Here is a 16,032-nt window from a genome sequence, read left to right as displayed (position 1 = left end):
TGTACAGGTGCTGGAAGTGAGTTTCCCCTGTCTCACAAGCTGCTGCCTGTCTGTCAGAAAGCTGGTAATCCACTGACAGATAGACATGGGAACAGAGAGTTGGTATAATTTATTCTGGAGTATAGCTGGGATGATGGTGTTGAAAGCCGAACTGAAGTCCACAAAAAGGATCCTTGCATATGTCCCTGGTCTGTCAAGATGTTGCAGGATATGATGCAGTCCCATGTTGACTGCATCATCCACAGACCTGTTTGCTCTAAGCAAATTGAAGGGGATCTAGAAAGGGTCCAGTGATGTTCTTCAGGTGGGCCAACACCAGTCTCTCAAATGATTTCATGACCGCAGATGTCAGGGTGACAGGTCTGTAGTCATTAAGTCCTGTGATTTTTAGTTTCTTTGGGACAGGAATAATGATTGAGTGTTTGAAGCAGCATGGGACTTCACACTGCTCCAGTGATCTATTGAAGATCTGTGTGAAGATGGGGGCCAGCTGGTTTGCACAGGATCGAAGACACGCTGGTGAGACGCCATCTGGGCCTGAAGCTTTCCTCGTCTTTTGTTTCCGAAAGACCCGGCTCACATTATCTTCACAGATCTTAAGTGCAGGTTGAGTAGCAGGAGAGGGATGAGGGGGGTGTTGGTGTTTGTGTGAAGTGAAGGTCGGTGTGGGGTGTGAGATTGGGCCTTTCAAATCTGCAGTAGAACACATTCAGGTTGTCAGCCAGTTGTTGGTCCACCACAGGGTTGGGGGTAGGAGTCCTGTAATTTGTGAGTTATTTCATGCCACTCCAAACTGATGCAGGGTCGTTAGCTGAAAACTTGTTTTTCAGCTTCTCAGAGTATCTTCTTTTAGCCACTCTGATTTCCTTGTTCAGTGTGTTCCTGACCTGATTGTACAAGACTTTATCCCCACCCCGTAAGCATCCTCTTTGGCTTGACGAAGCTGCCTGAGCTCTGCTGTAAATCACGGTTTGTCGTTGTTGAACTTTAAATAAGTCCTAGTAGGAATGCACATATCCTCACAGAAACTGATAAATGATGTAACATTATCCGTGAGCTCGTCCAGGTCTGTGGCTGCAGCCTCAAAAACACTCCAGTCCGTGCAATCGAAGCAGGCTTGTAGTTCCCGCTCTGCTTCATTGGTCCATCTCTTTACAGTCCTTACTACTGGCTTGGTTGATTTTAATTTGTGCCTGTAGGTTGGAAGAAGATGAACCAGACAGTGATCAGAGAGTCCCAAAGCTGCTCTAGGGACAGAGCGATATGCATCCTTTATTGTTGTGTAACAATAATCCAGTATGTTCCTGTCTCTGGTGGGGCATGTAATGTGCTGTTTGTATTTGGGCAGTTCACGTGTGAGAATTGCTTTGTTAAAATCCCCAAGAATAATAATAACTGAGTCCGGGTATTGTTGTTCTGTGTCTGTGATTTGATCAGTCAGCTGTTGCAGCGCTGTGTTCACACACGCGTTTGGCGCGATATACACACTCACCAGAATAAACGAGGAAAACTCCCGCGGCGAGTAGAACGGCTTACAGTTAATAAAGAGCACTTCCAAATTAGGACAGCACATCCTCTTTAACATTGTTACATCTGTACACCAACTTTCACTGATGTAAAAGCATGTTCCACTGCCTCTCGTTTTCCCCGTTAACTCCGCGATGCTATCCGCTCTGAACAGCTGAAAGCCCGGCAGATGTAACGTGCTGTCCGGAATGGCTTCACTCAGCCAGGTTTCTGTGAAGCACAAGGCAGCAGAGGTTGAAAAGTCCTTGTTTGTATGGGTGAGGAGATGTAGTTCATCCGTTTTGTTAGGAAGAGAGCGGAGATTCGCTAGATGAATGCTTGGCAGCGCTGTTCAAAATCCGCATTGACGGAGCCTGACCAGCGTGCCTGCTCATCTCTCTCGCCTGCATCTCATAGCGTGTTTAAACAACACAGCTGCGCCTCTGACTAAAATGTCCAGCAAAACGTCTGAATATTCAAAAACTGGGAAAAGGTTGTCTGGTATATGCTGCCGAATGTTCAGCAGTTCGTCCCTGGTAAGTGACTGGAAAAATATTACTAAACACAGGACAAACAAACAAAAACAACAAAAGAACTGAATAGCTACACACCGAGGTGGCCATCCGCGGCGCCATCTTGACGAGACATATGTTGTACAACTATCAAGAAACCAGCGTGTTTGCTTACATTTATCCTGTATACCTGACTTTTATAAGACTTGTATAAAGAGAAGATCGTTAAAATTATTTGAAAGTTACGAAGCAAGGTAGCTTGCAATTCGTCAGCGTTAGCAGGCAAGATCAAGTTAGCTAAAATTACACATATCAATCCTTATTGGCTCTATATTTCACATGTTTTGCAGTTATGTAAGCATACCTGTCCAATAAGAAGAACACCAATTCAGGGTCGGTTTTGGTCCCCAAAATCAAATGCCCTGCCGATGTTCACTCTAGTTTTCGCTCGACCATGATCACATTCCCGCTGAGCCAGACGGGATTCAGTAGATAAATGTATTATTATAATTATTTATTTTTTGGCTTACTCTGAGTTTGTGTAGGAGTTGGTGTTGTGCTGGGAGCCGGACGTTTGCTGGATTCCACCTCTAAGATAATGTTACCTAGTGTTGCAGTTTGTTGTCGCTGTTGAATAGCGGAAGAGAAGCTATTACTGTCTGAGGCAAGGCTCTTGGGAGCGTGCATAAACGTCACATCCTTTGGATTTTCCCAGCAGAAGCGACCCACTCCCTTCGCATGAAAATCAGTCTATAGGTTTTAATAGACAACCTAGGAAGTCCAGGAAGGGCTCATTTTTAAGTTGCGTTACAAGCTGTTCACACATTGGCAAAAAAAAAAAAAAAAAAAAAGGAGAATATTACATGAAAATTGCTACATATTGCACCTTTAAAATATAATAAAAATATCAACTGAAATGTAAAAATACTAGAAAATCAAAGTCAGTTCTGTTCCAAATTTTATGTTGAGTGGCAAAGTGCTCAGACGCAGTACCAGAAATGTCCAATAGAGGACAGCCAATCTTCATTGGTCAGAGGACAGCCAAGCTCCAAGAGGTCCTCATTGCAGCCTGTAGCTGGATGATGTGCTGGATTAGATCCAATATGCACTGGATGTTGTTACACGCATGCGCTGGAGTGGATTTTGGTGACGTCATGATTGTTTGAACACGCATGCGCTAACTCAGTGGCACCGATGAACTGTTATTGTGTGTGTTTTTAGCGCTCATGTTGTCTTTGTTTCGTAAAATTGTCATTGTTTATGTCTGGATTAATCAAATATATATATATATATATATATATATATATATATATATATATATATATATATATATATATATATATATTTGTTATGGATGTTAGAATACCCATAAGCAAAATAGATCGTTAATATTTCATGATATATTCATGCTCAATGTTTGTGTTTGTTGCAGAGTTTCAATTATTTTATCACGTGATCTTAGGTTTAAAAGCTAAATGTATTTTGTGATTAGTATAAATTCATAAGCAATAAGTAGATTTAATGTGTGTAAAATGCTTTGTCATTTTTAACATGCTTAGTTGTGTATAAATAGTCAGTATGAAACAATCATTTTTTAACAAGCTAAGGGATGCTATCATTTCATATGGATTCAGTGTTAACACGCTCTAAAAGAAAAATGTTTGTTTATTTGATTTGGGTTAATTTAATGTTGAGTAGAAGCAAAAATGAGACATAGGATGAGACAATACCGTTTATATTGATATATTTATTTGATGCTGCGTTACACAACCCGTTTCTTCCGTAAAGCCATGCCGTGTTTGCATCTCTACAATCTCAAACTCTCCATGGAACCCCGCCCCCTCTCTGTCTGCTGTGCGCCGGCCCCACTCGCTCAAGTTCTCGTGCAACATGAACGGAGACAGAGGGCTAGTTTACACTGCCGAAGAAGATCTGGTTGTTAAAAAGAAAAACAATGGTTCAATTATTTGGAAATGGTTTGGATTTAGAAGATCAGATGAGCAGCAAAACAGTTGCAAGCTGTTTGACTGACAGGCGGCTTGTGTGTGCGGCACGCATTACCTGCGCGTGTGCTCCAAGAATGCTCGCGCCTAAACGGTCAAATACATTTCAAAATCCCTCCAAAATGCCTGTCTTGGTTAGGTGTTCATGTAAAAACAGAGTTATGTCTAAACGTAAACATTAGGAGAAAAGCTGATTTTCACTGAAATGTACGACTTGTGCGTTTAAATGTAACCAAATAGACCTGCCGTTGTCTAGAGTATCCTTAATATTAATCAAACAACAGTAACAAGAAAATGACAAAACCACTCACTGCTCTTGGCTGGATAACTTTACTAGTATAACTCTAGTATAAAAGTATTAAAGTATTATTTAAACAGGGAAGACTGGTAATAGTTTGTCAAATTCATTTTGAATGTTTTATTGAATACTTGCTACTGTTTTATTTTTTTAAGCTGTAAAAAAGCACTTTTCTTAATTTGTATTTTTGTTTGGTCTATAGTGTTTTTTTCTATTCATTGCTTTTCTTTTGTTATTTTATTATTGACTGTTTACTACCCTTAATAACTTGAGAACTTAATTATTTTATAATTAATTTAATTATTGTTAGGCTATTATTTGTTGTGGTATTGAAGCTGGTATCAAAAATCATCACATTTCACTAGAGACTACTGAAATTTTGGTATTTTGATAAATTTATATATTGTGGTTGGTATATCTTGCTGCAATAACATGATGGAAAAGTAGATATCATTCCTTAGTGTGAGCACTCCTGCTGTAAATGATGGTGATGGAGGCTTTCCTTTATTTGACTACCTTGCGTACATGTAACATAAAATAATCTCCTCTACCCAGTACAGTTTACATACTGTCCCAGATAATCTAGCTGATTGCATAGGTATAATACTATTAGGTTGGCCATGTCGTAATTTTAGAAAACATACAACAGAAACACTGACATGTTACTTGAGCATGAAGCCAATACATGTCCTTTTTTTTTCTGGACAAGTACATTTTTACTCGGATAAGTGAATGACCAATATACTTGTCTGAAGGACAAGCACGTCACAATGCTTAATATCAAGCCCTGCATGTCATCTGTAGAGAATGCCATAAATAGGTTGCATCCAAAAGTGGAAGCACTTCAGATCTCTTCCACCATTTACAACAGCACCATAAACTGCAGTATGAAAAGTGTGTTAAACTTTGTGCTGCTGCAACCCGAAAAGTCTTATGCCTTGAAACAAAGAGCAATGCAAGCTTCATTTACTATCTCACATGTGGTTTTGACTTACAACTGAATATTTAACTAACTTTTTAGAAAATACCGAGATATATATTGTGCATCGCCATTCAGCCTAAAAATACAGATATTAATTTTGGTCCACATCGCCCAACCCTATTACAATGTAAGTGCTGTTAGCAGTTGGAGCCAGCAACTATTTTCATTTTCAATAAACATATTATATTTTTTCTGCCATAAATTATACAAGATAATTCCTCTGGATTGCTCAAAAGAAACTGAGAAAGGCCAGCCCATGTAACTATGGAAACCTCACACTATTGCCTACATGACCTGCCAGTCAAACCATTACTAGAGATCTATTGGCCGAATTAATCTAGGTAAATAGCCAATGCGCATTTGGTAATACCACCTGTCTAATCTGTGTTGAATGAGAGCTCTGGCTGTGAAACACAGATTAAGGTGTGGATGGGCTCAAAATACTCGGAAGAGTCCATAGAATAGGGGAGACACTGATTTTGATAGCATAAAAATTAATTAGTATCAATATCTTTTGAAATGAGACAGAGGATCAGTTGGGTTTCGATGTTTTGGATAAATGGTTGAGACCATTTTCATCAGTGGACCCCCGTGTTAGGCTCGTTTGAGATGTCAATGCCTCACCTTGAAAGTAGACGCGAGCAGGTTGGTGCAGGAGATCACTGGGATTGAGATTACTTTGGAAGTTAAGAATGTTTTATTTTTTTATGATAAACCTTTGGAAAAGAAAATCTGTTATATGCTTAACCTATTTATTATGTTAAGTAAAAGGACTATATCCATAAATGTAGATGGTCTAAGAAGATACCACTTTTTGGAAATTTTAGTTTGAGCTCTATCAGTATCTTGATATGTTGGAGGGTGTAAGGAACACCAAGGCAACAAAGACTCTGGACTGCTGTAGAGTCTTGAACTTTTACCCATCTAGACACCCCTGCATCTACGGCTCTTGAATATTATAATAAACCTTTGTACATAGTCATTTACTTTGCTTAATTTCTTTTTTCCCTTTACTTCTGTTATGTGAACTGTTATAATAAAGCAACAGGTTAATGTACCTGTTATTTAAATCCCCCATAAGAGTTTTGTCTTTCCATAAAATGTTTAGTTGAATAAAGACACGTATTTTAGATATTTCAGAAATATACCAATCACAGTCTGAATGTCTGAATCAGAATGTTGGGAATATTCATATATAATTTATACACATAGAAACATGATATTAGAGATTAAAAGAGTTTTAAAAGAGAACAAAACATCACGTTTTTTTAAGCCAATGAGCATTAAGCCGTGTCATCAGCAAGTAATTTCCCATCGTGCTTGCAGTTCGCACACCTCGAAAAAAGCAACTGTGCCACCAGCCTGCTACAACTGTGGCTGCCTCGCTCTTGCGGGAGTATTTTTGACATGTGGTCATGATATCCCAGCAAGTTGGACAGAATTCTAACCGGCATTTCTAACCTGTCCGTGATCACCGGTGATCGTTTATGCATAGAACTTGCTCATCTCAAACGAGTCTAATGAATTGCATGCTGTTTTTTCAATCATTGGATCGTATCATAAGCAGAGAACATGAAACATAAGTACTGTCGCTCACATGTCTCATGTTTTAAAATATGTTTTCACTGTAATGTTCTAATTGCAAAGTAGACCACAGAAGATGAAAGTTGAGTTTAAGCTTTAATTAGATAACAAGTATGTGAACATTGATGAATTTTGTGATATAAAACAAAGCATTTGTTTTATAGCCACACTCAAATGGCCTACCTGTTGGCGAGTGACAGTTAACAGGTTTAAAATGGGTGTGTAAGGTTGTTTTCACACTTGAGTCCTCTTTAAAAGAACCAAACTCTGACCAAAAAGTGTACAGAGTGAAAAAGTACCCAGTTCTCTTTGCATTCACACTCTGTGTTATTTATGGGACCGAGCCCACTTGAAAAAATATTGTATGTATTATAATTATTAGGGCTATATTTAATGTTAAGAGTACAAATAGCTCTACGTATTAACTTATAAGATAATATAAACATGTTTAATGCTCCCAAAATGAATAAGCAGCATAAGAACGTGTCAATATTCAATACAATTTAATTTATTGATCTTTGGCATCAATATTATGTAATTCTATATTATTACAAAGAAAAGTAATGTAACAGAATTGAATGCATTGAATTTTTATATAAAAACACTGGATTTAGAGGAAAAATTCAGCATTCAATCATGGTAGATTAGTCTTATTGACGACAAACAATAAGATTAATCACAATTTGTTTAATTTACTGACATAGATTGTAATTTCTTAAATTTCATGCAGTTTTCAAGGCATCCGGTTAAACCCTCGAATCTTCATTTGCACAGAACACTAAAGAAAGTCCTTTGAGTTTGTTTTGTGTGCAGTTTACAATAAATTTAATATGCATCTCCCTCTGTCATATCCATAGAAACAAAGCAAGCAGCTCATCGTGTCTTTTCGGTGCTCGCATTTTCATTTTCTGAGTACGGGAACCTGTCATGGCCAAACATGTTTGGTATTACGCAAAAGGAAAATTCATGTGAGCCCGGAGCACTTTTTGTTCACAATGCACGTTATTAGTGAACCAAACCAAAGGCTGCAAGCGAACCGTACTCAGACCACCTCCCGAGATGGTCTCGGCTCGGTTCGCTTTTAAGGGGTCTGAGATCGTTTGGTGTGTTCACATATGGGCCAAAAATCCCCTGAACTGAGCTTAGACCCCTGAAATGGACCAAGTGTGAAAACACCCTAAGATGGCCTCTGTAGTAACCCCATTTACACCTACAGTCACAAAATTGGTTCATACATAGTTCTCGTCAAGCTGGACAACTTTCATAATTGTAGTCATTAGCTCCGCCCAACAGAAAGTCGGCCATTTTCGATTTTCTGAAAATTGCCAGCTTGGAACTTTTAAATACTCTTAGGGGATTCATGTGACTGGCACCAAATTGGTGCAACATCATGCCAATACATTGTAGATGCTAAATTGTGAATGGATTTTTTTTTATATTTTGAAAGGTGTCGCCATGGCGAAGCAATACATTTGTTGAAAAATGGGAAAAAGGTAGTGCTTTACATCTTTGTGCATAGTGTAATTTTGATAAATTCAGCTGTATGTTTGTTAATGGGGGCTGATCACATTGATGCAGCTATTATGGGTCACAGTCATAGCACCACCAACTGGCAGCAGGAAGTATGGCACTTTTAACAGACTTTGAAATAGCCTTCTTGTGTTTACGTGAATTGCTTCAAAATTCTTTAGAATAATGTCAAGACATTGCTGATGTAAAATTGTAAAGGAATATTTGATATCTTAAATACTGTTGCCATGGCAATGCACTAATTGTTATTATTCCTTCCTATATTTGGGTGTTTTTTAGGCACTTGGCATGCTTACAATTTCATGAAATTTTGCATACATCAGAGTCGTTGGCCATTAGGGCTGGGCAAAAGTTCACACATGGGTGTGTAGGGGGGCTCTGTAGTGCCCCCTTTAAAATGGGTGTGTAAGACAGCCTCTGTAGCACCCTCATTTTCACCTACAGTCACTAAAATTGGTACATACAGTTGAAGTCAAAAGTTTACATACACATACGGCAAATACATTTAAACTAAATTTTTTGCAATTCCTGACATTTAATCGTAGAAAACATTCCCTGTCTTAGGTCAGTTAGGATCACTATATTTTTAAGAATGTGAAATGTCAGAATAATTGTAGAAAGAATGTTTTATTTCAGCATTTATTTCATCATATTCCCAGTAGGTCAGAAGTTTACATACACTTTGTTAGTATTTGGTAGCATTGCCTTTTATATTGTTTAATTGGGTCAAACATTTTGGGTAGTCTTCCACAAGCTTCTCACAATAAGTTGCTGGAATTTTGGCCCATTCCTCCAGACAGAACTTTAGGTTAGTTCAGAACGAGTTAGGTTTGTAGGCCTCCTTGCTCGCACACTTTCAGTTCTGCTCACAAATTTTCTTTCTGATTGAGGTCAGGGCTTTGTGATGGCCACTTCAATACCTTGACTTTGTTGTCCTTAATCCATTTTGCCACAACTTTGGAGGTATGCTTGGGGTCATTGTCCATTTGGAAGACCCATTTGCGACTGAGCTTTAACTTTCTGGCTTATGTCTTAAGATGTTGCTTCAATATATCCACCTAATTTTCTTTCCTCATAATGCCATCTATTTTGTGAAGTGCACCAGTCCCTCCTGCAGCAAAGCACCCCCACAACATGATGCTGCCACCCCCATTTCACGGCTGGGATGGTGTTCTTCGCCTTGCAAGCCTCACCCTTTTTCATCCAAACATAATGATGTCATTATGGCCAAACAGTTCAATTTGTTTCATCAGATCAGAGGACATTTCTCCAAAAAGATCTTTGTGCCCATGTGCACTAACAAACTGTAGTTAGGCTTTTTTATGGTGGTTTTTCTGGAAGTCAGCCATTTTGGATTTTTTAAATATTGCAGTCTCTGAACTTTTAAATACTCTTCCTAGGGGATTCATGAGACTGTCACCACATTTAGACAATATTATGCCAAGACATTGAAGATGCTAAATTGTGAACAGATTTTGATATATTGAAAGGTGTTGCCATGGCGAGGCATTAAATTAATGGTGAAAAATGGGAAACAGGAAGTGTCTCATATCTTCTGTGTGCAATGTGTGATTTAGATCAAAATTGAGATGTATGTTAAGTCTTGGGGGCTAATCACATGGATGTGACTATTTTGGGTCACGGTCATAGCGCCACCACCTGGCAGCAGGAAGTGTGGCTCTTACAACAGACTTTGAAACAGTCCTCTTATATTTACCCAAATTGCTTCAAAATTGTTTAGAATAATGTCAAATGCCAAATGCATGTGTCCACCTTGCATAGTTTTCCGAAAGCCACTGGGTGGAAATGGACCCATGGTGCTTGGGCCCGTCATCGCTGCCTGCAGCTATATTTTGCCTTGATTCTGATTCACAATCTCCACAGTTGTCATTCGAAATACTGTTTTAAATTACAAATAACTTCTTTCACAAAAAACATCACAAAAAATATGCTTTACCATCTCGTTCTTCATTCCAGCCCACGTTAGAATATTTTCAATTCCGTTAATGAGAATATTTAGCCAAAAACCACACCATTCACGGCAATCTCCCATTAATTTCTATGGGAAGTTCTGCAATCTTGACAGAGCTTGCAATGGAAGCCAAGGGGCTTAGCAAAGGGGCCATTGTTCTTGCAATGATTCTTGCTTGGATGAAAACCTGTCATATTTGCAAATCATGAGACAAGAAAGGATCGCAAAACTAATCTAAAAGTAAATGGCGCGGTCTTTAGGAAATGTAATGGCTAAATAAAATGTACAAGAAAATCATTGTAATGTTGAAAATGTTGCCTTATTTTATGTCACCAGCTAAATCATTGCGACTATATCATGAAAATTCATCATATAAAGCACAGTCATACCTGTTACTAAATCAAGATTTGACCACTGCTAGTACGCTGTATTAAAGGGATAGTTCACCCAAAAATTTAAATTCTCTCATTATTTACTCACCCTCATGATATCCCATGTGTGTATGACTTTCTTCACAAAAACACATTTGAAGAAAAATAGCTTAGCTCAGTAGGTCCTTAAAAGTGAATGGAGATTTCTCTTTTAAAGCTTCAAAAATCACAGACAGTCAGCATAAACCTCATCCATACTACACCAGCTGTTTAATTATTGTCTTCTAAAGCAATACAATTACTTTTGGTGCGAATAATTTAAATATTTAAGTACTTTTTTTTTTTTTAACTCTAAATCATGTTTCCAGTGAGCAGCGGAACCCGCGTATGACGGAATCGCATTTGAAACGTGAGAATTAACGCAAGTGCATCACAGCCAGAAGGGCAGCGCTGTTTACAAGTGAGGAACGCTGTACAGTAGCTTGATTGGTTTTGGTTTAGATCTGTTATTATCTGTTTATTTACTCTTTTACGCATTTGTGTGCTCATCCTGAATGTCTCAACCAAGTGGAGAACGTGAGATTACATCTGTATCCATGTCACACGAGAGACCGCTTGGACTCCACCCTCTCATGAAGCGTTGGATTATAGTTAAAAAGTACATAAATATAGATCTATTTTCGCACCAAAAGCGATCGTGTCACTTTAAAAGACATTAACCTCTGGAGTCGTATTGATGGTGTTTATGCTGACTGTCTGTGTTTCAAAAGAGAAATCTCCATTCACTTGCATTTTAAGAACCTACTGAGCTAAGATATTTTTCCATTTTTCTTTAAATGTGTTCTGCTGAAGAAAGAAAGTCATACACACCTGGGATGTCATTAGGGTGAGTAAATAATGAGAGAATTTTCATTTTTGGGTGAACTATCCCTTTAACAGCCTCGTCATCAAAGACCAAAACTATCTGTTTCATAATTTTATTTAGAGCTCTATAAAGAGGGCAGGAAATGATGGCAAGAAGAAGAGAAAATGAGATCAAGGAATGTTGCAGTCTGGATTCAGACTCGTGCCACCCAATTGTGCACCATTGCTCAATGTGTCGTGGCAAGCTCAGGGATTTTTTTAGGCTAAACAATTTCAAGTTTTATTAACCTTGTTATTTTTGGAGACAAAAATGTAATGCAGATTCTCAAAAAAACAAAGAGACCGGAAGAGAATACGTTGTCACTTTGCGATTAAACGAGTAACTGGCACAGCTATATGAAGTCAGCCCATTGACATCAGCAAAAACAAGCCAAACTTAAATGAAGACAGGAAAAGTTGGCCCTGAGAGTGAAGCACAGCCTCAGTGCAAAAGAAAGAGAGCGAGAAGAGATGAGACGAACTGTGCCGTTCCTGCCGCTAATAGGCTATAGCCTCAGAAGTGCATGAAAATGTGTGGGTTCCTACACGTGTGAGTGCCGCACGGCTTTGCTCCTCTGCTGTGCCTCACACAGCCCTTTTACCTGCAATGCTAGAACAACCTTCGCTGGAAAACGAATCAGGGTTGCCTCGGAGAAACACTGTGAAACACACAATTATCCCATTAGCTCTGGGTGACCTACTAACTTTACTTTCATTTATGTACAAAAGGCAACAGAGTGAAACTTTAGGCAAGTGGGGGAAAGTTAGTTCATACTTGTAACTGCATAAAGGTGATGAATGTGTTGATGAAGATTTTGATGTTTTGTTTTTGTGTTTTTCCTGCAGGATGAGGAGCTGTATGAGCAGGCGTCGGATGTACGGGCCCAGCTGAAGTTCTTTGAGCAGTTGGAGAAGATCGAAAAGCAAAGGAAGGATGATGAGGAACGGGAGATTTTAATGAAAGCAGCTAAAGTAAGTAGTTTGAATGACACTGGAGCAACAACAAATTTATTAGTTACTATAATTGAGTAACTTTTTTTTAGTAAAAATAAAAAGTAGTTTACTCATTATATTTTAAATTCTTGTAATAAGATAACAGGTGCTTACCGCTAAAATAAAAGCTCAGTCAACTAGATGTGTGAAATTGAAAAAAATGCAACAGAAATAGATTTTTACTGTATAGTAAAATGTAATATTCATTGTAGTAATAATAATAAAAATTATATTTCACTAATTACTTTATATTTAAGCAAAATCTTGCAATAGCTTGAGTGCTGTTGTACTGAATAAAAGTTTTCATCAAAGCTTTCAGTAATACTGTAATGCTCTGCTATGCAGCACTGTATTTGACAAACTTTAAAACACGGAATTCAAAAAATATAAATCGAACCATTGGGCCCTAGGTGCAAAAGTCTGAGTCGACTAGAAGTGCCACTATTTTGCACTCTATTATTTTATTTTTAGCAAAGAAATCTGACCTTTTGTGCAAAGGAGTTAACATGGTCAGTGCCAAAAATTTGCTTACATTAGTGAACAAGTTATGACGTCAAATGAATAAGAAATATTTAAGATTCTGCACTATTTCTTGATCACTAATCAAATAAGCACATTTTTGACATTGACCATGTAAATTCATTTGTACAAAAGGTTAGATTTCTTTGCTTCCGTCAAAGCGTATTGAGTGTATGCCATCATTAAAGGGATAGTTCACCCAAAAATGAAAATTCTCTCCTCATTTACTCACCCTCATGATATCCCAGGTGTGTATGACTTTCTTTCTTCAGCAGAACACAGTTGAAGAAAAATATCTTGGCTTAGCTGGTCTTTAAAATGGAAGTAGATGGTGATCAGACTTTTGAAGCTCCAAAAATCACAGACAGTCAGGATGAACGTCATCTATACGATTCCAGCAGTTAAATTAATGTCTTCTAAAGCGATACGATCACTTTTGGTGTGAAAAATATCAATTTTTAAGTACTATTTATCTCTAAATCATCGCTTTAAAGTAACTTTAAAATATAGTAATTAGTATTGTGTGTAAACTTTCCGTTAAGTAATTTATTTAATTTGATTAAAATTTTATAGAATAAGTGATAATCTATAGTGAATTACTTTTTTGAGTAACTTGCCTAACACTTTAAGGGAGTGGCTGCTGGCGCCAGTCTGCCCATCAGCATCATGTTAATGAAAGCTGCCATTTCCTACACATTTTTGGCCACTGTTTAAAAGAATCTGGTTGTGCTTTTAAGCCTTGGAGAGAAAAGGCAGTGTGTCATTAAGACACAAGATTGCACTCTGCAGCTTCATACCGTAGCAAATTGCAGTAATGGCAAAGCCAGAGGGATTTATCCAGTCTCAAGTTGATTTTATTGTACTATTGCCTGGATTGGAGTACATCAGGGAAAAGGGAATGAGTGTTCTGTTAGGGAGCGAGAGAGGATATTTTAAATTTGCCTTTAAGTCTGTTTTTTTCTAAGGAAGTGTCACTATCATTCCCACTGAGTTTGTTGTGAAAAAAAAAAATCATGTTAAAAGTAAAGAAACCCTAAGGCATCACTTACTTTACCTTTTTGGCCCTAATCAAGGCAACACGGCTTGTAAAATGTAACACTTTTTCAAATAACTCTGTTAGCATGTTGGCAGTCATGAGGATGTGATGTTAAAGGAATAGTTAATTACAAATTGAATTAAGGTGTGTCATTTACGCACCTTCGTGACGTTCCAAACAGCATATTGTTTTCTTTATCACATGGAACACAAAAGGAGATAATTGGCAGAATGTCCCATACCAGATCCAATATTTTTGAGACACACCTGATTTGTTGCACCTGTTTTCATTCGTGTAAGACATAAGCAACAAACGGCTAGTAGCAACTTCCCAGCATCCATTGCTTTCTCTTGAAGTAATACGGTGGGGGTGTGATGATTTCCCACAGGAAAAGGAAATTGCAACATGAAAGCAGAGGTAATTAGTTGACTTAAAGACAAACGATGATGATGTCCCACTCCGAAGCCTCAGTGTTGTTAGACTCCCAGTACAGCTAATTGAGATGTCATCCAGGTGATAATTGTTCTTATTTTGCTGTTGCCAGTCTCATATATATATATATATATATATATATATATATATATATATATATATATATATATATATATATATATATATATATACAGTTTGGGAATGGAGTTGACCTATTTACAAGTACATTGCTATGCACCAGGAGTTTGTAATCAGCGTAGAATTATTAGTCTGTCAGCCCTAGTTGTAGGCGTTAACCTTTTTTTCAAGTTTCAGTTTTTTTTCCTCAAACTTTTTGTTAATTTGTAAAAAAAAAAAAAAAAAACATTAAAACTGCTGTAATTGTACTCTAATTTCTTCAATTTAAAGGGGTCATATCATGAAAAAATATTTTGAAAGCAGAGTTTAAATGTAATATATTAAAACAAACTCTCAATTTAATAACTCAAAACTTCTTCCCCATTCCAAAAAGATCATATTTTGCAAATAAAGCTGTCTCTACACTAGCAGACCCACAACAGCTAATCTTGCCTTCCTAGTCAGTGAGCCTGTCACATTTACCAATTAAAAACGGAGGGAAGGTGTCACACTTAACGACTGCCTTTGACTTTTCTCAATGCTTCACTGTCACGCCCCATTTTCACAGCCAATCAACCTGAACTTTATCTAAACCATATGCATTACTTCAGTCATTGATATGAACTGATATTCATTAAAAGCACTTTTGATCCAAATAAATACCAGTTGATGTTACCACTAAGCACACTATAAACATTACAACATTACAAATGAAAAAAGGATGCAAACATGTTTTCCATGGATCCATGTATTTACAGGTTTTTGTTTTTTTTTTTTGAAGGGGGGGGGGGAGTGGTTTTTGTATTTAAAGCTTCTGTAAAGTGTTTAATCTTAATAAGGAAAATGTAAACATTTTACCAAACAATAGGGACAATTTGGCCACCGAAAAGTTGTCTTTAGCTGAAAGGGGAGTAGTTTGCACCCTTAAACAATAAAATGAAACGGGTCGATACAATAAGGATTATGAGTAGCCAGGGTGTAATTATTATTTATACTATTGCTGCAGTGATAAGGCACAGGACATTTTGTTCTGTGCCTTATCACTGCAGCAATAGTATAAATATTAAAATTGTATGTTTAAGCGGCTCCTTACCATGTACTTTGAGTTCGGCAGTGATCTCTGACCACTGTTTTCTTTTAATGGTCTGTCATGATATGACATAAGATATATCATACAAACATACGTGCTGACTCCAAAGAGCAAGAAACTTCTCCAAATGCACCGTCCACGATCGCTTTCCAGACACCATGCTTTTTCTGCAGAAAAAAATAGC

The 16,032-nt window shown here is 37.6% G+C and overlaps 1 pseudogene; it reads left to right on the top strand.

Moving 5' to 3' along the window:
* Nucleotides 1-16,032, top strand: part of LOC127437296 (transcription initiation factor TFIID subunit 4-like) — an 85,495-nt pseudogene that overhangs the window by 17,715 nt on the left and 51,748 nt on the right.

The sequence above is a fragment of the Myxocyprinus asiaticus genome, chromosome 48 (genome assembly GCF_019703515.2).
Source record: "Myxocyprinus asiaticus isolate MX2 ecotype Aquarium Trade chromosome 48, UBuf_Myxa_2, whole genome shotgun sequence".
NCBI classification, from domain to species: domain Eukaryota; kingdom Metazoa; phylum Chordata; class Actinopteri; order Cypriniformes; family Catostomidae; genus Myxocyprinus; species Myxocyprinus asiaticus.
Note: the sequence above shows the minus strand (reverse complement) of the source record. Positions and strands in the feature narration are given on the sequence as shown.